A 24100-nucleotide genomic window follows, 5' to 3' on the forward strand; every position below is an offset into this window, starting at 1 on the left:
AATTAGCAATGTCCCATTTGGAAAAAGTCGCTTTCTGACTTTTCTCAGCCCCGGTTTCCTCTCCGATGGCTACATACCTGTTAAATGATTTTGTACATGTTTCTAAATGACAGACTTGGCGTGGGTGTGGCGCAAAAATGAAAGGGGAAAGAGGTTAACGACCACCCATAAAACAAGCAGCCCATGGAGCCGCCGGCTAATTTTTACAGCTGGATTTTTATAAACTCCTTGAAGAGTTGGGTGAGGGACCGGTTTACGATGTTACCATGGCAATACTGAGGGTTTTTGACAAAATACTGGTAGACGCTGAAACGGATGGACCGTGGGGGAACAAGCACAGTGGATCGGACAAGTAGGAAGGAATTTAAGACCCTCCCGGAATATTTCACAGCAGAATGCTTCCCTGAGCCGTCACTGGATTTAATTATCTGTGGAGTGATGGGAGGAGGGTTAATCCAAGGTCACTGTGGGGGAAAGAGAAGCTTGTGACGAGGGCTGCTATTTTGATATCTGCTGAATGCCACGTTACAGTCAACGAGGACGGTGGATGAGTTCAGCCGGGAAATAATAGGCCTCGTAGATTCTTTAAATCAATTTGATATGACAGAGTTCAGCGACTGAATTTCCGCAGATATTTCTCGCAGATTCTTTCGGCTGATCCAGGATTTTCTGGTAAAGTGTTGAAAGTGACTGCCAAGGAAGAAGGATTTGCCAGTTTTCAAGTTGAGAAACAATTTGTTTAAACTCAATTTAAAACAATTGTTTTGTTTAATTGTGTTTTGTACTTAAATTTGCCTGTTTACACTAGTGAAGTCTTTGGTTTCCCCTCGCATTCACACAGAGGGTGTCAACATTTCCTCTCAGAAGAAGCTTGCCTGGGTGAAATAAACTGCGGTTCTGTGCAGAGACCTGTGCGAGGGAGATGTGGTAGCCATATTGAGCTCTCCCCTCAGCAGACAGACAACCTCTGTAGTGGGTCAGAAATTTTCCAGGAGAACTTGTTCCCAAAGGTCACTGGGACAGAGGGGTCCCAGGCCCAGAGCCTGAGAACAAGGATATCCCCCTCAGAGAAAGTCACCCAGGGCCACAGAAGGAGTGATTTAATTGTTAGTCACCTCTGCAATAAGCCCAAGCCACAGTCATGCAAAATGATCTATTAAAGACATGTGCTATTTCAGTAATACAGTTATGCCAAAGAAGTGTCTGGTATCTAAAACCTCTTACAGCCACCAGATAGGATACTTTGTGATAGTTCATACACAAATTCCTTTATATACATTTTTATATAACATGTTAGGGACATTTAATGCCCATCTCCTCCCCCACTCGCTAATCTTTTTACTAAGATGTCACACTCATACCCCAAACTGAATCTTTAGTCTGTCTTGATGGGTGTGAATGAGGAAACGTCTATTTACCACTAAGTAGTAAGGGGGAGGGGCTAGAACATCAAATAATTTTAGCAGACTCAGGGACAGTAACTCACAAGACGACCTATGTTTTATTAAAATCAAAGGCTGTGAATGCTGGTGTGATGTTTGTCTTTCTCTACTAAGCGTACTGCCCTCCAAATAATGTCCTGGTTAGTCAACTGGGAGAAAATTGTAGTATTTCCCTTCTCAATATGGAATAATATTCCAGAGAGAGAGAGAGAGAGAGAGAGAGAGAGAGAGAGAGAGAGAGAGAGAGAGATCCTTGAGCCATTCATCCACCAGTGCACACTTACACAGATTATATTATGAATAGCATTGCAAGAATATTAGAAGTAAGGGACAAAGAAAGACCATTATTCCACAACTACAAAGTCACAGTTAGATCAGGGAACACATTTCACATTTTCTGGCATTCTGTTGCACAGTAGAGTGGACTTTAATAATATTTTATTATGTGTTTCAAAATAGTTAAAGGATTTTAAACATCCTTTCCACAAAGAAATAAGAAATGTGTATGCTAATCACCCCTATTTGATCATTACATATAATGTGTGTATGCATCGATGCTTGACAGTACACATAAAAATGTATATAGTTATTTCACCAAATAAAAATCAAACTTTTCAACAGAGACAAAGGGAAGATGCGAGCCATCAAGAAACAATGTTTTTACAGTGGGTGCTGACTATCACTCCAAGCCAACGTACACTCAAAGAACACTGTGGAGAAAACTCCAGGCAATTCTAACCACATTGCCATCTGCAGAAGACCTTAAAGGAATTCCCCTGAGCAGCAGGCTTAGAGGGGATGGTTTAAGATTGAGCACAGGGTGAAGATTACAGTCGTCACCAGCTGCCTTGGGGTTGAGCTTGGGGCTTAAGAGCTAGACAGCTGAGGAGGAACGGCAGTGGTTGCGGGAAGGAGATACTATAAAGCCTCTACTGCAACACCTCGCTTAATTCAGCCAATTAAAATCTGACCATCACATGCATTTTCGTAGTAAGCCTTAACTGGATGCCAATGGTCCCGGATGGGTTCCTGTATAGGTCAGCAGAATTTGAGGATAGGAATTTGAACTCACACATGTTCTGAGAATGTTTCCCTAAACCCTGTCTGTCTGTCTGTCTGTCTGTCTGTCTGTCTGTCTGTCTGTCTATCCATCTATCTATTCATCTATCTATCCATCCATCATCTATCTATCTATCTATCTATCTATCTATCTATCTATCTATCTATTATCTAGCTAGCTAGCTATTATGTATACACACACCAGATGAGAGCACCAGATCTCATTACAGATGGTTGTGAGCCACCATGTGGTTGCAGGGAATTGAACTCAGGCCCTCTGGAAGAGCAGCCAATTGCTCTTAACCTCTGAGCCATCTCTCCAGCCCCCATTGCTCTTTTCTTAATGCCAGCACTGCAGTTAAATTCTTTTATGCCATTTTTAAAAATGATTTGAAACTTCTTAGGTGACTCTACCTACAGCTGACCACAGTAAAGAAAATACAACACGCAGATACGTACTATAGAACACATAGAGCGTTTGCCAGAGGAAGAGTTTTCCCGTTTGCATGACAGAAGCCTTGCAGGTTGATGTGGATATTCAGTTCATCGTGGGTCTGAGGGGAGGCTAGGATTGAAGTTAGAGAGCATGGTTGTCAAATCTGTGGGGATGTTTTAAAATGTGGTTGTGCTTCTGTTTAATTGAGCTGGTGTCAACCGCCTGAGGTGGTGACAAGATTACTTTTGTGCTCTTGGCGTTCTCCAACCCTTCCAGCTATAGAAGGGCCTTTGAGACCAGCAGTTAGCTTGCAAGAGAAGAGAGTTTGGAGGTAGGAAAAGATCACGGGCACGAGGCAAGTCCCTGCCAATTTCTATGGTTCTGAAGAGAATAGTCACCTGAAACACCTCCCAAATCAAGCTCACTTAGAAAAACGTGGAAAGAGGGCTCCATATTAGGGCCTTACTGAGCAAGTTCATTATGGTAGCATCTCAACTGTTGCCTGAACTCCCCTTCTTAAAATAACCGACAGGGGGAAGACACGATCTTGGCTTCACAGTGTCAGCACATGTGTAGGCTACTTTGCCACTTTATTTGTCCCTTCTAGATTCTCTGCATGTAATGACCCTTGACTTTGGGAAATCAGGTATCTTAGAAAACTATGAGAACAGTGCTTTTCATATGGATCTGTAATGCGACTGCCTATTGATCGCATCAAAACTCTTGAGATAAGTGTGTATGCCCCTGTGTGTGCGCACACGTGCCGGTACATGTGTGCAGGCACACATGTATATTTATGACTTGAAACTGCCTTTGTTTTCTTTAGATCAGTAGAACCTTCCATTATATTCTCTCCTCCTAGCTTACTGACCCTCTGCAGTTTTGTAGCCAAAGTCCTTGCTGCTGCCTCTTAAGAGAATGCGAAGCACAATTACATCTCCGCTGTCGCAAAGAATGATTTTCCAGAAATCATTTTCATTAAAATCCATATGTCTTATACAGGTTTTTATAAAGATCTTTTTATAAAGTCCAACTGTAGGAAAGATCCTACGGTTGGACTGAGGCAAGAGGACAAAGCTGGGGCTCAGGGGTGCTGGACATGCTGGCTTGAACTCCTACCCCTTCAGAGCAGGGAGGAAGGGAAAAGGTTTGGCTCAGGCCACACTTGCAATAAAGACATCACCAACTTGGCACAGAAGCCTGTGTCTGGCCTTGCTGTCCCCACCCGTAGATTTAGCATGTTCACAGCCATGACATTGGAATCTCAGGAGAGGCATGAAAGCACAGAGATGTGAAGAAACAAGTCCCATGGCTGGGTTTTCAGAAACCTTGCTCTGTGTCAAAACAAGATGCAATGGGTTTCAAGCAGGGTCAGCGGCAGACCAGAAAGGAAAAAGACAAAACATACATTTTTCTCTAGCAGAAAGGTCTTCCACTGAGAGGAGAAACTTCTAGAGTGTTGATAGGGTGGAGTGCAGCGGTCAGGGGAAGGATGGGAAAGGGAATCTTCTCTCTTTTCCAGAGATACAGCAGGAGAGTCAACATGGTGGCGGGAGGGCTGAAGAATCTTTGAAATATGCACAAACCAAATGCAAAAGGTAAAATCAGGCTAGACATGGAAGTGGAGGAAACGGCCTGGAGCCTGCAAGTGAGGATTCTGATCTTGGTCAGTTTCCCACCAGCTGCTGGTTCTTGGCTTAGGATTTTATCCACACTGAGTCTCAGTTTCCTTGTCTGTGAGGAAGTAAAGGTTTTGGATCCCGTAACCCAGAGTGTCTATTCTTTTTAATTATATACGTGAGAGAAGCAGGTCCATGAGGCTCCTATCTCTGAAACTTGGTCGGGAAGACTGTTGCATGACACAGAATTCATCGGTTAGACCTGCTAGTGAGTGTCTTCACATCACCCCTTTAGAGTAAGCAAAGCCCAGTGATAAGACTGGCAGTGTTTTCTCTTGTAATACACTTGTATCACACCCCACCCCACAACTCTAACATCCAGAAAACCAAGCACAGAACATTCTTAGAACATTCTTCTTCCCACCCCCCCCCATCTCTCCCCGTTAGGTTGAGCAGTCTCCGCCCCCATTTCTATGGCTATCATTGTTATCTCTCCTAAGGAGGATGGGCAAGCTGGATTTGGGAAGCTACCCCTTTACTCCTGTACTGCCTCCTCTGTGCCCTTCCCCCCACATAGCTCAGAATCCTGCTTGCTGGGGAAGGAAGGTCATAGCTCACTGCTCTCCATCTTGGTGGGCACATTTTCTATAGCGTGCTCTGCCACTAGAAGCACCATTGTTCGGAGGATGGTTGCTGTGCAGCTTACAGATCTGATTCGGATTTGAGTAAAATTAGCTAGATGAATCAATTTTGTCCTGTGCAGGTGGAGTATTATCCCTAGAACTCTTGTAAAAGTGGAAGGAGAGCACCAACTCCACAGAGCTGTCCTCTGTCCTCCACGTTTGCCCTTCCATGCATGTACGTACATATGTGCACACATGCAATACAATAATAAAATACATTCCTTTTGTCACGTACAGTGGATTTAGAGATTCTGACCCTGGTATAGAAACACTGATAAAGATGGCCAGCTTTGCTAAGTCTCCCTGAGGGCTAGTAGACATTTCCTCATTGTCTATTGTCTAGCAACACAGAGTGAATGTTCACTCATCTGACCAAGACCCCTCACAGCAGGGATTCCCAGGAAAGTTAAGGCATAGTCATGATTAGTGCAAAGACACAGTTTGGTGGACAAACTGGTAGGCAATGAAATATTCTCTAGATATATTGAAGAACTTCCTTTTGGGAATGTTAGAGCTATAAAATTATTCCTCAGTTTGAAAGGGGAATTGGGGCATCAGAAAAAAATATTTTGATATACAAGTTGAAAACTGATAAAGACCACAAAAGTCCTAATATTATTATATGCTTCCCCGAAGGCAAAGCTGAGGCTCAGCAATGGAGAGAGGAGTCCCCGAGAAACACAGGTGGTTAAAAGCAGAACTGGGGCTCAGTCTGGGGCACATGACTCCCAGTCAGTTCCCTTTTCTCCTTTCCCGGTCAGTTTCTTCAAAACAGAATGGGCCCGATCTGCAGATGGAGGGCATGACTCTGTCAAGTGGTAACATCAAGCCTCTCAGCTGCCTGCAGGATCTCCCAGCAGCCTCAGCTGCCTCCAGGATTTCCCAGCAGCCTCTCCGGCCCAAGACCTCCTTAGTCTCTGGAAGTTTGATCCGGGATACCGGACTGCATTGTGCCGCTCGCCTGCTTCTGTGTACTCCCAGACAGCACTTACACTGTGATCCTCTTGTTCCCAGTCGCATTCCTTGTTAGGGGACACTACCTGGCAGAGTCAAGGTTCAAAAAAATATTTGTTGAATCAGTGATTAAAAAATTGAAGATGGCACTAATAACTGAATGAGCAGGAGCCCGTGTGCTCTGCCTACACACACATCCCACGGATGGGCTAAGGCCTTCTGTGTGACAATGTGGAAGACTGGAAAGAATGACAAGTGAGACTTCCATGACAGTGAGGACAGTCGGGCTGGGGACGGAGGCCGAGGCTGCGACATTCACATGTGATGGGGAAGAGTGCAGAACTGTACTTCCTGTAGGAAGCGGTACCCACATGATGCCCATTGCTTCTTGCTTAGCCCAAGGCTGGGCACCACTTGTCATCATCCCTTCCTCCAGAATCCCTTCTCATCATCAAAACCCAGATGCAAAGGTACTATGACCACACAATCTCTCTGTGTGTTTATTAAAAACCCCAGAGAAGCACCATGTCCTCTACCATATTCAATTTCTTCAGCAACTGCCGGGAGGCGGCAGATAATATTATTTTCATTACTATTGGGGAAACTGAGGCAAGAAGCTGATTTTCAGCTTTCTAAACTTGTGCTCTGGTCATCGGACAAATGAAATTCTTCTCCTGTTCACTTAGACTGATGCTAAAATTTATACAAGGTGAATATTTTTATGTTGTTTTCTCAGGGCAATCTAAATTTTTCTTGTGATTGTTAAGACTCATGCTAATACCCATGCACGCACACGCACACACAGTTTTGTCTGAGCTAGTGTTTTTTTAATGCAGTCCCCATTTACTAATAAGGGCATGCACCATAGCAATCTTGCAACACTATCTTGTAATCTAAAAATGTTCCTGCATAAACTATAACTGTAACGTCACCAAGAAGCTCTTTTGAAAACTTCCCATAGAGGAAGAAAGAAGACACAAAAAGTTGCAGTTGCGGGGTATGGGTGAGGGGTCACACAAGAAGTCTTAAAAGAAATTCATGATGATATCAGTGCTGTTCCTAGTGTGGACATGGTTTATATTTTCTAGCTGCAATGAAACTGTATGTCTCTGCCAAAGAGATAAACCAACGGGGAACATAAGAAACAGAAGGCTGTTTGCGACTGCCGTTTGATCAGACTTTGGCGAGTTGTTCTCTTGATCCTCTGCGTTGACCTACATTATTTGCGAACCATGGGTACTACCGCCATCATTTCCATATAAATAAATCGTTACTTCCAAATGGTAAACCCTGCGGTGACTTGATCACCCCGAACTCCGTTCTCTCCTCCAACCATAGAGTAGATGAAAGATGCTATAAAAAGGTTAGAGGATGGACTGAGCTGGAAACAGCTTTTTCCTGGAGACTTTCTTTTTTTTCAAGATCAAAATCAGAAGCCAACCTTTTAAGGAGCAGCTCTGAATTTAATTTCCTTCCCTTTGTTCTTAGTTTTAATTTCGCCCCAACTGCACTTGAATCTCCAGTGTTCTTCTTTCCCATTGGATGCCAACGATTTGCACTTCTGTTGTCCCTTTCATCTGGGGACCACAAGGCTCTCTGAAGCTTCTCTGATGAGCTTCAGAGGAGCGATCCATCAGGTAAGTCCTTTGATATGCTTCTTTGCTGAATGCCTAGCAAGTGGAGACTCCTCCATAAGAGCAATGCCTTCTGGACCATAGGCTAAGGCGATTTCAAAGGGCGCCTGGACTTGGGTGGATGGCAAGGTTCTCACGGGGTAGGTTAGGGTTAGGGTTGCGTACACCTATGGAAGAGTTCATAGTCACGTAAGCCCACATATGCACCCTGGCTGAGCTTCAACAGCTCCGACTTGCACAGAATGCCTCGTTTGGAAAGTTTAATCAGCTGTGCTTCTCAGGATACAGGTGCTTGGGATTGGATATGAACTGGGCATCCAGGCTGGCGGATGTATCCAAGGTCTGCTGCTTTATGAATAGGTGGTTGCTATCCAGTACTGTAGAAGTATGAGACTCAAAGAGAGTCTCATTTGATTATTTCCTTAGTAAAGCCAAAGTTCAGAGTAAACAAACAAAAACCAAAAAGAATTCTGTTCGACTTCATGTTCACTTCCTGAGGCACCCTGGGCTATTTTCTTGATAAAATCTAAAGTATGTCATGACTCTCTGGACAAGAAGATCTAAGATCCATGTTGCAAGTGAGAAAGAGAATTACTCTGAATACCTGAAGTCAATTTTCATTTGACAGCTGTGTGATCAATGGTGCCTTGTCCCACAACCTCAGCTACCTTGACAAGTCGGACCAGTTCCATTGAAAAAGCACCCAGGCGTGCAATTTATCACAGGTTCAGGTTGCATGGGCGTAGACCTGGGGCATCCTACTGGCAAGTTTACAGTGGCTCAGAGCTTACACAGTAGAGCAAGTTTAGAGAAGTAGCCTGTATGAGTGCTGTCATATTTCTTTAAAAAAAAAAAAAAACACCCAAACTTAAACCAAACTAGTCTTTTTTGGGGAGGGGAAGGCTGAGTAATAGAAAAACTTAACCCCTTTTTTTCCACCATGAAAGACTGTACAGATTCTCTTTAAAAAGAAAACTTGGAAAATGTGTTTGTTGCAATATTTTGTGAAGGGAGCCAGTGACTTGTGGCATCTCTCCCCAGATCTGTGCCTATTCTTGCCAAAGAACTTTTGGTGATGATGAGGTACTAGTTGAATAGAAGATAACATCTGAGGACCCTGACTTCCATCATTCATGCCTGCATTCAGATTATTGCCCTGCTACCAAATCACATTTAGCAGGAACATTCTGGGTTAGTGACTTGGTGAGAGCACAGGAGTCTCATGTCCCTTTCTGCCCAGCCAGATAGCTCTCCCTAGCAGAGAGCTAATTTTGTCGGATTTCAGTTGTCATAAGAAAGTCAAAGCAACAGGAAGTCCATCCTGTGTCCTGATCTCACAGGAGTGTGTCAAGGACCCAGAGAGAAAACATTTCAAAACATAGGCTCACCTGTGCACTAGTGAGCTTCACATTACTGGAAAGAATGAGTCAACTAACTTATAAACACAAATGTTTCTGGATGACCATTTTGATGGTGAACACTCAGGATCAGGCAACTCCATTGGTTTGGCCTCCAGTGAGGGTGGAAACTACCAATGGCTAGATGATTTGTTGGAGGGAGTGGTCACATCTTGAGCCAGGAAGAGAGAAAGAAAGAGATGCTGGGTCCCATAACTCTCTTTAATAGTACCTTTCATTGATCTGAGGACTACCTACTAGGCTCACCTGTTAGAGGTCCACAGCACTTCCCAGTTCTGCCACCCCAGGGACCACACCTTTATATGTGAACCTTTCAGGGACGTGATAACAACAAGCCACAGCCATGGGAAAAGCCCACAGTGATAACAATGTTCATTCCCAGATGGCCATGAGCAGAAATGCTATGACAGAACTATGAAAACCAGGTAACATTTTAAGAAGCCAAGCACAGAAAATCAAATGCTGCATGACATACCATACAACATGAGGAGGATCTAAAGCAATTGTTACCTTTGGACTGTGGAGATGGCTTAGTGGGTAAGAGGGATTGCTACACAAACATGAGGCTCTGAGTTTAAATCCCCAGCAACCACAACAACAGAGCACTTTTGATTTTATTGAGCTCTACATTTTTCTCTATTCCCCTCCCTGCCTCTTCCCTTCCCCTTCAACACTCTTTCAACCCTCTGCCATGGTCCCAGATTCTCTGGGATTGTGATTGGTAGGCTGGTTTTCTTTGCTTTATGTTTAAAAACCACCTATGAGTGAGTACATATAATTGCCTTCTGGGTCTAGGTTCCCTCACTCATTATGATGTTTTCTAGCTTCATCCATTTGCCTGCAAATTTCAAGATGTCATTATTTTTTTTCTGCTGTGTTGTACTCCATTGTGTAAATGTACCCATTTTTCTTATCAATTCTTCAGTCGAGGGGCATTTAGGTTGTTTCCAGGTTTTGGCTATGTCAAACAATGCTGCTATGAACATAGTTGAGCACATGTCCTTGTGGCATGATTGAGCATCCTTTGGGTATATAACCAAAAGTGGTATTGCTGGGTCTTAAGGAAGGTTGCTTCCTAATTTTCTGAGAAATCACCATACTCATATCCAAAGGGGCTGTGCCAGCTTGCACTCCCACCAGCAATGCAGGAGTGTTCCCTTTACCTTACAACCTCTCCAGCGTAAGTTGTCAACAGTGCTTTTGATTCTTACAGGTGTATAATGAAATCTCAGAGTTGAATAAACTCAGTTCTGATATTAAATAGTATATACTTGTTTCAAATAAATGTAATACACACGATAAAGCTTTTATATTTTATATAAAATTTTTAATTAAAAACTTTAGAAAGTTATACAATCTTCACCATACTGAAGTTGGCATTTTGAGTCTACCTTCCACATTCTGTGCCCTACAATTGCCACTATTCACACGCTTGCAATACCTCCCTCAAGCCCACACTCATCCCTCACAATGGCTACCCATAGACATTGTGTCAACAACACATACAGCCTTTTAAGCCTTATCCAAACTTAACCTTCAGACTCTAGGATTGCATAAGATATAGCAGATGTTTTTTAAAAAAAATATTGACTGGTGGACTAAATTTGTGTGCAGATTTTGATATCTGAGCAGGAATAGAGCAAATACAGTTGAGTAGTGATCAATAAGTGGGCCAGATGATCTCTGGGAGCAACATCCCAGAAGGTGGAGAAAGAGTTACCCACAGAGCCGTCTGAAGCCACTCTCAGTGTCCTTCAGGAGTCAGCTGTAGACTACCAAAGGCATATCAGGCATTTACAGGTGATTGATATCATGGTTTCAATGTGGGCTAAAGAGATGAGTGTCAATCTCAAAAGCCATTACAGTGAAGAGAAATTTTAGAAAGATTTAATAAAAGGCAATTGTTCTTACAGGAATTTGCATGGGTCACATTTCTTGTGGGTCACTAATCTGATGAATGTAGAGAATGAGATAGAAACCACTGATTTGGACTTGACAATAATGCACTCTGAAGTAAAGGGAGCACAGAAAAGCAAAAGCAAAAAGAGAGTGCCCTGGGATCAAGTAGCTTGGTGCACACTGGGGAAAACGAAGTGGATTCCTAGTGTGTTACCTCGTTCAACACCAGCCCTGTGCTAGTCAATAGTGTACCCAGGACTTGGATAGAGATTTAAAAAGCACATTGGCTGGAGTCTTGGATGACTTCTGTATCATCCAGAACAAAATGTGAATTGAGAGAAGTCTTCTGAGCACAATCAACAATAGGGGAAAATGGCAACAATACTGTTAGAAGATACTTGACAAAAATAAAATATTAGGATTTGCGTCTTCTCCAAAAATTACATCTCTGTACAGGTGGGAGGAACTTGTGACTTCCCACACAATATGAGTTGACAGGGTGACCTAAAGGATTCTCCAACGAAACAAAGAATAGATAAACAAAGGCAATTCTCTTTTCTGCATGTTGGTAGATCACATTTTGGGAAAACTGCTTTTGGGCTCATGTTAGAACTGGCCTTTGAATTGGGAAAGTGGTCACGCATATAAAATAGTTTCAGGCATTGCAAGCATATCAGATGAAAAACAGTGGAAAGATCCGAGGTGAACAACTTGGCAAGGGGATGGCTCGGGGGCCAAGGCAATTACCTTCCCTATCAGAAAGGATGTCCCAAGAAGACATCTTGCCGGGTCTGTGGAACTAGTCCTCCGGGTAGCAACAGCAGGTGGCAGTTATGCAGGTGCAACGGCATTTCAGTGCAAACAAGGGATTAAAATAATCACAGCTGTGATTGAAAAGCCACTTACTGCTGTGTGTCAATGGGAATCTTTTGTTGGGAGCTTTGCCTGAATACATGGCAAATAGGCACTCTAAGTTCTCCTTTAGAAATGTGCTGTTGCCATAATGGCACAGTATAAAAATGTTTGAAGGTGTGCTCCCGATTCTCTCTCTCTCCCTCCGTGTGTGTGTGTGTGTGTGTGTGTGTGTGTGTGTGTGTGTATAAAATCAATATGAGGGTTGCAGCATCATTTTCTGACTTTTAGACTACAGGGCTTTTCTGTGAGAAGGTCAGCTCCTTATGTCAACCAAATAGCATCTTAAGCAAAACCCTGCAAGCATCTGAGAAAGTGGCCCAGGCAGTGGACACATCAGCAGAGATAAAAGATGAAAAGGCAGTTATTTCTTCCTGTCCTTGGTAAGATGTACTCCATAAAGCATGGCACTCATTTTGATGCAAATGCTTTCATTTTAGAAACACCGTTACTTCTCCCTGCCTCATTCCCTGGACAAAAACTCAGGTCCTGATCTAAAAAAGATTCCAAATAACGTGACACCAATTTTAGTTTCTTCAACTCTCTGATGGACCTGTACTCACTACCTTTTTTGCTATTAGACAGTTTACCATCCAGGAGTTGAAGGTGGAACTCAGAGGTAGAGCTCACATCTAGCATGAGCAGAGCCCTGCGTTCTGTCTCCTGTACTGCAAACCAAACCCAACAAGCAAGTAAACACGTGGAGCCCACTTGTTAATATACTTTAGGATGTTTCCAACCAAATGGTGAGTTTAACTAGTTTTACTTTCAAGTTAGAGAGAGGCTATGCAAGACTAGAGTTTTTCTTGAACATATGAAGGGAAGCAACCCTTCAACTGAAGTGTCCCAGCAGGCAGCAAGAGGAAGAGGGAACTAACTGCAGGACAAAGTGGCCCAGGCTAACCAAAAAGCAAGGAACCCCTGGCTTTACTTAGAGAAAGTGGTTTCTGGCAGATTTAGTTGTTTGCTGTTGCCAGCACTCAAACAGGTCTTAGTCTCCCCAGCTGACAAGGTAAAGCATGTCAGAAGGACCAGTGCTATGCGCATTAGCTAGTGGCCATCTCAAGGCCATGCTTAGTCAGTGCTCATGTTAATCATGGTAAAAGAATCAAGAACCTTCAACTCTGGACAGTCATAGACATTGCTTGCCTAGTAATTGATCAAAGTTCTCCTTCAGGGTAAGTGATATAAAAAATAGGTTATATCAAATATATAATATCACAACTGCTATTATTTCTCACTGAGTTTCAACACAATATACAATGGTCTGTGTAATACCTGGGCAAACTTTACACCATTGCTACTCAAAACGCAACTGTGTTTCCCCCTCTGATCATCCTGGAAGGGTTTTTACTTTGTTTTAGATATAGCGTTCCTATGTCAGAGGCAAGGTGGCTTTTGTTTGTTTGTGTTTTTTGTTTTGTTTTGAAGACAAGTCTCTGGGATAGAATCGCTCTAGAAGCCAGTGGAGTGAGCACGTGTGCCATGTTACAGACCATGTTATAAAAGCAGCTGTTTCTGCTCTTTTTACCACTGGAGTATCCGTCCTGTAGGTCTTGGGGGTCACAGGATCTTCAGCCATTTGCATGGCTGCTGCACACATGATCTGAGTAGAAGAGGGGTTCTGGGCTCCTGTGTAGGTCTGAATGCCATAACCTTTGGAATGAAACTTCTGGAAGGTGGCTGGGCCCAAAGAGAGTCCATGTGTCTCATGAGTTCTCCTTCTTTCCACTTTGCACTCTAAAGTACCAGGATTTGGGCTGGGTAAGGCTATGGAATGAGCCAGAGCTGGACTACCTCTGACTTCTGCTTAGAGGGTAATTGGGAGGTACTTCCTGGGTGGCCCCGGGCTGGTAAAGGTGCTGTTCTGTGTCCACTCTGAAGCTCTAGTTCCTGGAGTGCTTCTGCTACATGAGAGTACTTGATCTCCTCCAGGGTGAGTCCCTTGCGGCATGGGTAACTAACATCTTTCAGCCCTGCCTGGTGCTAGGAACACTGGATGCTCTCATGGGCTTACTTCATAACCAGGGAATTCACAATGGCATGTAGCTTCACCCTTCACCATCAGGACCTTGTCTACACTGCCACTGGCCATTGTTGAGGTCATGACCAGGGAGTGTTACCTAAGAATCCCTCCTAATTGAGCCATTTCCTCTGAGAGGGAGGAGGGAAACTCATGAGTCTTAGGAAGTCAATGACCCAAGTCCAAGAAAGCTGAAACTCACAAGATTCACAAGGCCACTTCCTAAGCTTACAAGAACAACAACCAAAAAAAAAAAAAAAGTAGTTTCTGGCAGAGGAGACTCTCTGACCTGTTAAATAGCCTACAAGTTTACAGAGTGCAGAAACTGCAGCTTTCCTGAGCTGTTACTCAGGCCCAGCTGCACTTTTCAATGGCATAGCTGCCTTTGAGTCATCCATCCATACTCCTGTAGGTAATCCCGATATGTTCATTGGGTCACCAACTTGGACACAGGCCGTTGTTTGTTTGGTCTGTCATTGGCTCTCTATCTGGGGTAAATGGACATCTGTTGCTGTCTCCCCAGGAAATGTCTCACACAGTTAAAATGAGGAGGAGCACCAATCTCCTTTTCCTCTGGATTTGGTGAGGTGTTGATGGTAGAGCCACTGGCTTCCAGGTGATACTGCCCACATTTGACGTAGAAGGAGTCTTGGGCACAGGATCCTTGCTGACATCTCAGGAACAGGGATGTATGACATACAGACCTACTAGGTCCAAGAACGGGCAGTTCTGGTTGTCTTGAAGCCACTGAGAAAACAAAACCTGGTCTATCATACTTTGTCTGAGAAAGGCAACTGTTGTTGACAACAATTTTACATTTTAAAATGATTATAGAGAGATCTTGAATGTTCTCAACCCAAGGAAGGGGTAAATGTTTAGGTGATAGGCGTACCGATTTCTCTGGTTATTACACAATATATAAATATATTGAATATCATATAGCATTTCCAAATACGTGTAACTACAGTGGACCAATGAAACATTTTTTGAAGTTTTCAGAACTAACTCTCTTTACTGCCAAACCTCTACCATCATGGGCTGCACACGTACTACGAGGAGGGGCTTGTCCCAGTCGGCACTCTCCTGCCACCATAGCATGCTCTTCTGGCTGACAGACACTGACATAAAAGGACATATTTACAAACTGGCCGAGAAAGACCCGGCTCCCTCACAAACAGGCGTGATCCTGAGGGACTCACATGTTGTGACACAGGTCCCTTTGGTGACTGGTGATAAAATCTTGAGAATCCTTAAGTCTAAAGACCTTGCCCCTAATCTCCCTGACCATCACTGCCATTTGACTGAGAAAGCGGTCTCTGTCCGCAAGCATCTTGAGAGGAGCAGAAAGGATAAGGATGCCAAATTCTACCTGATTTTGATAGCAATAAAATCACTTTAAACAAAAAAATTCAAAGTTACCTAAATGAAAATTGTATTAATTCATTAGAAAGTAGAGCTGTCTTTTAATGAGAGACTCAAATACAGCAAAACCAAACCTAATATGTCCTAGATAATAAGATATCATATTGTCTCTAGTACCCCTGTTTGTTGCTTGGGGGTGGAGAGGGAGGAGGGTACATCCATATTTGGCTTTGGTTTTGTTTGTTTTGAAAGCCCTGTGAAGGTGGCTGCTCAGGATTTTTTTCCCCCACTTAAGATGGACTCAGCATTTATCTTAGTATATGGAGTTGATAAGTTAGGTTGAGACAGGATGAAAGTGTAGGAAACATGGCAGGACCAAAGACAGTTCTACTGAGTAAAGACTTTTTAAAAGACATGAGAGATAGATTCTGGTAACATGGTTGATTACTCAAATGACTGGGTGAGTGAGTGAAAGCAGCAGAAAGAGCGAAGGAAACATGGTGCTGCACCTCTAGGTTCCCTCCTGAAATGTTTCCCCCTCATAGCAGAGGCAGACTGAAACTTTTGATTCCCAGGTCTCCAAGCATGTTCTTTTCTCTTGATATTAATAACTCCACTTTGCATCACACGTCTTGGTTTAAATCATTTTGGCATCCACTCGTCTAGGTATTTACAGTTAGGACTTCACACTCAGTAGAGGTATGCACCCCAGATTCTTTTTGGCTCAGTGTGCAGGCAGGAAAGGGCTTTCCTCCACTTGGCTGCCTCAGGGCAGGCTGGGAGTGGGGTGGGGTAAGGGAGATAAGGGAGAATAAATAAAAGACTCTGCAACAGTTTCTCCTGCTGGGAAAGCCAGCTGCTGTCCTGCTTCAGTGATCAGGCCCTGCCTGGTTCCCAAAGTCCTTGCGCTCCTCTAAGACAAGCTGCAAAATTTAAAGATTTTATTTTAATTATGGGTGGATGCCTGCGTGCCTGCGTGGAGGCATGAGCGTGGGAACACAGGGGCTACAGAGGCCAGAGGGACTGGAACCCTTGGAGCTACAGTTACAGGTGGTTGTGAGCCACCCGAGTGGGTGCTGGGATCCAAACTCTGGTCCTCTGGAAGAACAGCATATGCTCTTAACTGCTGTGTCATCTCACTAGCTTAAAAGAGCAATTGCCAACACAGTGGATCCTCCATTTGCTTTGGGGGGGGGCAGCATCTCAAGGAAAGTGTATTTAATTATTTATTTGGGAGAACACGTCTGGCCTGGCGTAATAATAATGCATCAGTGAGGGAGGAAAGATTGTGACCCTTGGGATCTTCTTTATTTCAAGATTCTCTCTGAACTTCCCACTTTCTGAGCTGGAAGAAAGGGTAAGCAGCCCTTTCTCTTTCTAACAAGGCCTGAACATAGCTGCCTTAGTTTAGACTTTTGGCAGGCCCTTCCAACCCTTCTTTGCCTTTCAGGCTGGCTTTTCTCCTAGTCTTCTTTGACCTTCTCTTGCAAAATAGCATTTTGCATCATTCCAAGTCTATTGGGAGATATGTGTGCCTGAAATTATCCTTCTCCTCCTCTACACAGAGGGCAGGAGAGATGGCTCAACAGTTCAGAACTCTGGCTGCTCTTGCAGAGAATCCAGGTTTGACTCCCAGCCCTCACCTGGTAATTCACATCATCTGTAACTCCAGTTCCAGAGGATCCAACAGCATCTGCTGGCCTCCTTGGGCACCACACAGATGTGGCAAACTTACACGCGTACAGGCAAAATGCCTCTACACATAGAACAGAAAGAGAGAGAAGGAAAGAGAGAAAGAGAGAGGGAGGGAGGGAAAAGGGACGGGGAGGAAGGAAGAAAGGAAGGAAAGAAGGAAGGAAAGAAGGAAGGAAGGAAGGAAAGAAGGAAGGAAGGAAGGAAGGAAGGAAGGAAGGAAGACCCACAAGGCTGAACACACCTATGGTGGAGTTCACAAGCACAGCATGTGACTAGCATTTGTACAGTTACAGGGACCATACCTGGCACCAGACCACAACAACAAAAATACTGAAGAAAGAGACTTGACTCATAGTCTCTGGATTGATGTGGTTTTCTTTCTCCAGCTGGAGCTTTGGACCCTTGTTCCTTCAGAAGGATTAGCTTTCACCCTCTTTCCAACCCACAGACCATTTGATACTAACCAGCCAATTAATCAAGGCCTCAGCTAGCTGTTTTAGCAGCCATATTATCGAAGCCCTGTTGAAATATTTACAAAGCAGTGAAACAGTTAACCCCAAATCAAAGAGCTTCACCCATCTCCACAGGCAGAATGACATGGGTTTTTAGGACTTAACATGGTTTTCTAAAACACCAAGTACAAGCAGAGCATGACGGTGCACATTTGTAAAGTCAGCAGCAGGGAGGCTGAGGCCGGGGAATCACATGCTATCTGAGGACAGCATCAGAGATAATAAATTTCCCATGGCCAGAGACTACATAGCAAGACTCTGTTAGAGAGAGAGAGAGAGAAAGAGAGGGAGAGAGGGAGAGAGAGAGAGAGAGAGAGAGGAGGAGGAGGAAAAGGAGGAGGAGGAGGCGGAGGAGGAGGAGGAAGAGGAGGAGGAAGAAGAGGAGGAGGAGGAGGAGGAGGAGGAAGATAAAGGCATATCTTCTATGGTCCTGGAACCATCTCCTTTCTAGATGGCATGAAATGACTACACGCACGACCTTATCTATGTAAGTCTGAGCGTCTAACATTCTTAAAACACTTAGCATAGACTAACGCTTTGAACTTAGAAATAACCCACTGTCATTGAACAATTTCCTGTCTTTCACTAGAAAATTCTGACATTCTGTCACCCCTCCCCCTCACCCCCTACTCTCATTTTCACCCCTACACAGGGCAGATAGATGGGGGTCAGTGTCGAGGTGATGAGAAATTCCTTTTATAGGCAACCAAGGCAGCATTCCGTCTCCAATTTAGTACCAGCAGTCAGAAATACCAGCGTTAGGCAGCAGTCAAAAAATTCCAAAGCCTTTGTGGAAATTGCTACATTTCTGACTTCAAGGCACTTTTTAAACATTCCCTGCAAGATTATCTTTCAGGGCACAAGTCTGACCATTAAGCAAATTTATATTAATGCATTGGGCAGCAAGAGCTGTTTAACTGAGCACGAGACTCAGTAGATCCTCTCACCAAAAATAGAACCCAGGGAGTGACAGCAGGGCCTCCTGCCGACTGAACCATCTTTACAAACAGTTGTTCTAGTTTCAAAAGAAGAATATATTTTTTTTTCAATTGTGTTTAGACATTGTATAGCTTAAAGGCGAGCACAGTAAGATTAATTGTGTTGTGACCATTAGGAAAGCAGGCCCAAGATAAATGGTCTGCTCAGTACATCTTTCTCACACCACACGCAGGATTTTATTTTCTGTATTGCTCTCTGACGGTCTCAAGAGTTCACTGTATTTATATAAAGATTCTTTGCCTCTCCAAAGCTGCCCGGAATGTTGATATTTTAACACGCCATCTTCAAAGACTCCAGTGTGAAAAGAATGCATTTTTAAAAACCTGTTATCTATATCCCAGAGTTATTTACAAAAGAAAGGGAACTTTTTATAGCAAATATATGTAAATCAGTGGTTCTCAAGAGGGCATAGTTTCGTTCCCTAGAGGTCATAAGGCAAAGTCTGGAGATATAAGTGGTCACAGCCAGTATCTAGAGGGCAGAGGCCAAGGACTCTTTGAATGTCTGGGACAGACCTACAGCAAGGTATTACGCAGCCTAAGTGTCAGTCAGACTATGATAGGCCCTGCTGTAGGTATTTTGGCTGCATATCACAATGCAACTTTGTTCCATCCAATGGAGAATTAGCTCATAACAGAGCAGAGCAGGCACCTGTGTCCTGTGTTGCCGTGAGTGCGCATGTCCTCCATTTGCGAGTGAGACTCACCCTGTAGCAGGTCTTACAGAGTTCAGTATGTTAGAAGGAGCTGGGGCTGTCTCTGTTAGTCACGGCAGCTGTCCCAGATGTCCATGGAGAAGCTACAAGGAGCTACACCTCCCGCTGATATTCAGGACGGGGGGACCCTTATGATCTGGATATTTACCCTAGCTCTGATATGCAGCACAACCTTGGGGAACTTCCTGGCTCAACAACATTATGACTCGTGGTTCTGGATGGTCTGTCACATGCTGGGAACACAAGGCCCTGTCTCTGCCGGATATGGGTCTATATATATTTTTAAAGCCACATTTATATTTTTTAACCCTATCTCTTCCAAAAATTGACAGGAAGGGCTTAATCAAGGTTTGGGGAACCTTCAAATTCTTTTGCTGGTTACACACACAGATTTTATTTTCACAGCTTGGAAGCCCCTCTTAGCTTTGGGCACCATAAAAGACATCCTTTGCTTGTGGTAGAGCCTAGAAAGGAGCCCATAGGCGTAGAATTAATGAAACACCTCTTCATTCTCTCTTCTATTACACAGGGAACTTGCCAAGGCAAATGTATCAGCTTAAACTTTATAACTGTCAGCTGCACTAGAATTTCAAGGCAGCAACCATTCAACTTTCAAAGTAAAATCAAAGCTGTTGGTATTGTGTACCAAGCTTCACTCTAAGCTATGCCAACAGAGAGGGTGGACAGGGGCCCGCAGCAGATTGTTCAATCTCTTTGAACTATTTATAAACTGTTAACTGTAATTATAGTAACAGGGGTGATGTGAGTTAAGGAAAATGCCTCCATCTTAAAATCATTTCAGGGTTAAGCATATCCACGGGGACCCCGGGACCCAAACTGATTAAATCTCGGGATTCCAGAGACTAACTAGAAAACCCTAAAAATGTACCAAGGGCAGCATCAAAGTCACTATGCAGACAGAAGGACTAACAGCCCTGAAGTGCCAAAGGACATTCCACTAGCAACAATAATCCCAGAAGGCAAGATGCCAAGGTTTACAGAGTTCAAACGGAAAACGAAGTTAGCCCTTGAGTTATATACCCAGCCGAGAAATCTGTGACGTACAACGGGCAGATATAAGTGTTCCCTGAGCCGGGTGGTGGTGGCGCACACCTTTAATCCCAGCACTCAGGAGACAGAGGCAGGCAGGTCTCTGTGAGTTTGAGGTCAGCCTGGTCTACAGGGCAAGTTCCAGGACTGTTATACAGAGAAACTCTGTCTTGAAAAACTAGTTCCCCTGAATATGCACTAGCGCAAAGAACACACCACTCACAAATCCCGTGTGTTAATGTTACTTGAAGGGCTTGCTCTGGAGATGTAGAAATAAAGGAAGTGTTGTTTCTTTGGGTTTCTTGTTTGTTTGAGTTAGGATCTCGTGTAGCCGAGGCTAGCCCCAATCTCAGTATGTAGTGGAGGATTGACCTAGAACTCCTGATAGTCCTGCCTTCATCTATAACATGTTGGGCTGACAGTGCACACCACCAAGGCCAGTTTTATGATGAGCTGGCTTAAGAGAGCAGCGTGAGACATGAGGACATGTAATAATGAAGCCTGAGTAGAAAGGGACAAACCGGTCAGGAGACAAGCCGCAGAATCCAACAGTCTTAACCAGATGCCCCGTGAGGAGCAACAGTGGTTAGCACGGGATCCCGTGATTCTCCAGCAGATTCCTTTATGAGTGAGATTTATCGAACCATAATAGTTACATAGTGTTTTAGAATAATATCTGAGGGCAAAGCCTGGAAGACCTAATTAAAGCTTGCTCATAGAATTTCAACATTCTAAACCTTAGCAATAAAAGATAATGAAACTCATCCAAATGGGGAAGTAGAGAGGGTCAGAGAGTGACAATTAATATGTAAGTACATGTCTCAGTTTTCTGCAGTAGAAAGCAAGGGTAGTGTCTAAAACAGAGGATGAAGGATACAGGACTATGGGACTTAGGATAGCTGCTCTTCGTAACGCTTATTTTTGACATTTCTTTAGAGGACTCAGGCAAGGAGGTTGGCTAAGACCTATAAGTTATAAACCCAAAGTTGGAAAGGAGGCAGGGAAAGGATTGCTATTCGTAGAAAACACAGTCCCCATAATGGCAGTGCCACCGAGAATCTTCTCAGAAATGGTTGCCGATTGGAAATGAGCCCTGTGCGTGAGCAGAACATGTCAGAAATTGATGGTCTTAATAAATTATAAGGAATGATAACATTTGCAGAAACAGCAGAAGGTAAATTACCAAGAAGAAACTTAGGCGGGAAATGCAGAACATCTTCCTGAAGAAAACTTGACATCCATCATCCCTGACAGAACCAAAGTGAAAGCCAGTAAGTGGAAAGATTCAAGAGCATGAAGGTGTCTGCGAGGCCCAAGCTATCATTCAGAAGGTTTTGGTTTGCATGTGAAATGCCCCGCCCCGCCCTGCCCCCTATGTGTCATGGGCTTGAACGTACTGTTGCCAGCTGGTAGCATTGTAGAACCTTCGTGGGGTGGGGCCCAGCTGTCAGGAGTGCTAGGAGACACATCTTGAGGAGTCTATCTGCCCACTGCTAGGACCAGAAGAAAACTGCTACTTGGTCAGCTGCCACAATGTGACCAAAATGTCACCACTAGATCTCAGCAACACAGACGGTGTCGCTCCTACAAATGTGTCTTCCTATAGGGACAGACTGAAACCTCTCACAACTGTGAGCCCAAGTAAGTCTCTCCTCAACTAAGCTGTTTTGTTCATCGTCCCAGCACCCAGAAGACGAAATAGCACTTAAATGTAACATGCTCCAAATCTAAACATTAACTAGTGGGATAAAGAATGCCCATTCATACTGGAAATTAAGACGCAGTACGCAATCTCAACCGTTAGCAGGATGAGTTACCATGCTAGGAGCAGACAAAGAAAGGAGGGTGACAGAGGACACAGTCCACACTGTAGCCAATGGGCAGCTCGCAGAGATGGCTCCAGTGTGATGCTTCTCTTTGTATAAATTGTGTAATGATAAGATGATTCATTAGTGTAGCCATCCACTGACATTTTCATCTCTTTCTCATGACTGTACTGAGAATTGTCTCTTCTAGCTCTTTTGAGATGCATGACGAACACATCGGGAAGATGTTTAAACGAACATTTTAGAGACAATCAAGTCACCAATTGGAGTAGAAGGAAGCTCTCTGTCTCTTAATGTGTCTCACATGAACTCCAAAAAGTAACTAGGAAGGAAGTGCATGTGGCATTATTATTATTATTATTATTATTATTATCTAAAAAAAATTCTGGCAGAAAATGGTGGTGTCCTTGGAGCCCTGGAAGACAGAAGCCTTTGCTAACTGTGACCCAGAGTCCAGATGCCAAAGAGAAAAGGCAGATCCTTCCAATTCTGTAAAATCACTACTGTTTTTCAGGACAGGTGCCATAAGTAAAATTTCAAGATGTACAGCACACTGGGAAAAATATTTCTAGCTCATTTCACGCAGATTCAGCTAATCTTCCAAGTGCACAGACCATTTCTAGTCAAAATGGCCAGTCATTTGTAGAAAATTGGGGAAAGGACATTAACAAAAAGTTCCAAAGGAATAAACTAGCTTGTAAACATGAAAAGTTGCTGGGCCGTACATGTAAAAGAAGAAGAAGCAAATAAAAATTCCCCTGTGGTGCCACTTTTAATCTGGCAGTTTAGCTAAACCTAAAAGCCCAGAGCAAATCCGTAATAGGACAGGGCTAACCCATTGCCAGAGAGGACTATTAATTCCACGTCTCCTAGGGAAAGCAATCCACCAGTATTAAATCAAAATTAAAAGCATGTTCACCCATGTTCACTTCAGCAGTTCATCTCCTAGAAGCAGAATGACACAGGGAAGATTAGCACGGCCCCGGTGCAAGGAGGCCATGCAAATTGGAGCAGCATCCAGTATTTGGAAAAATGCATTTCCCCGCTGGCCTAGTTGTTTGTTTTTAGGATGATATGCTATATGCGTCTCATACTTATGCAATCATGTATCAGCAGACGTTTATCATGACTTTTCTACTATAGTAAAAGATTGCAACATCATATAACATTGTTATTAACTTAAACGAATTAAAACACAGCCACTCCATGGACTATTATACATCTACAATAAAAGAAAAAAGGGAAAAGAAAGAAGAAGCTCTTTGTATACTAATGTGGAACTATCCAGAAATACTTTTAATATATATGAACATATATATATAAAATTTATAAAAGAAAAAATACCTTCACAGTTTAGTTTTGCTCTGTCTGAACAAAGAATCACTATGAGCACAAAAATACTCACGAAAAGGCTGCCCATGCACAAAAGTCTATCTAATGAATGAGAAATTAATAAAATTGGCTGTTAATATTCCTCTAAAGAAATTCTATCTGGGTATATACTTGAAAGAATGGAAAGCAAGAACTCAAATGAATACTTCTACACTGATGTTCATCACATCACGAACAATAACCCCAAGGTAGGAATATCACAAATGCTGACCAGTGATTAGAAAGATAAATATTACTACATACTTATGTATAGCATGGATATATATATATACATATCCACACATATATGAATATACATATATATGTAGAACACAGACACATGTGCACACACACACACACACACACACATATATATATATATACACACACACACACATGACTATCATTCAGCCTTGGAAAATAAGGAAATTCTGATACCATCTTCAGTGAATTTTTAAAGGCATTACGCTAAGTGAAATAAGCAACACATG

At 43.3% G+C, this 24100-nt stretch overlaps 1 long non-coding RNA gene and 1 other non-coding gene across 2 annotated transcripts in view; both read left to right on the forward strand.

Annotated features, from left to right (window-relative positions):
* The window catches only part of LOC119817610, a 65939-nt gene that overhangs the window by 7406 nt on the left and 34433 nt on the right, over positions 1 to 24100 (forward strand). The gene's annotated exons all lie outside the window — the stretch shown is intronic.
* Positions 23162 to 23266, forward strand: LOC119818107. Its single transcript, XR_005286019.1, has one exon. It is a non-coding gene; the product is annotated as a U6 spliceosomal RNA (small nuclear RNA).

Source organism: Arvicola amphibius, chromosome 6, assembly GCF_903992535.2.
Source record: "Arvicola amphibius chromosome 6, mArvAmp1.2, whole genome shotgun sequence".
In the NCBI taxonomy this organism is placed as follows: domain Eukaryota; kingdom Metazoa; phylum Chordata; class Mammalia; order Rodentia; family Cricetidae; genus Arvicola; species Arvicola amphibius.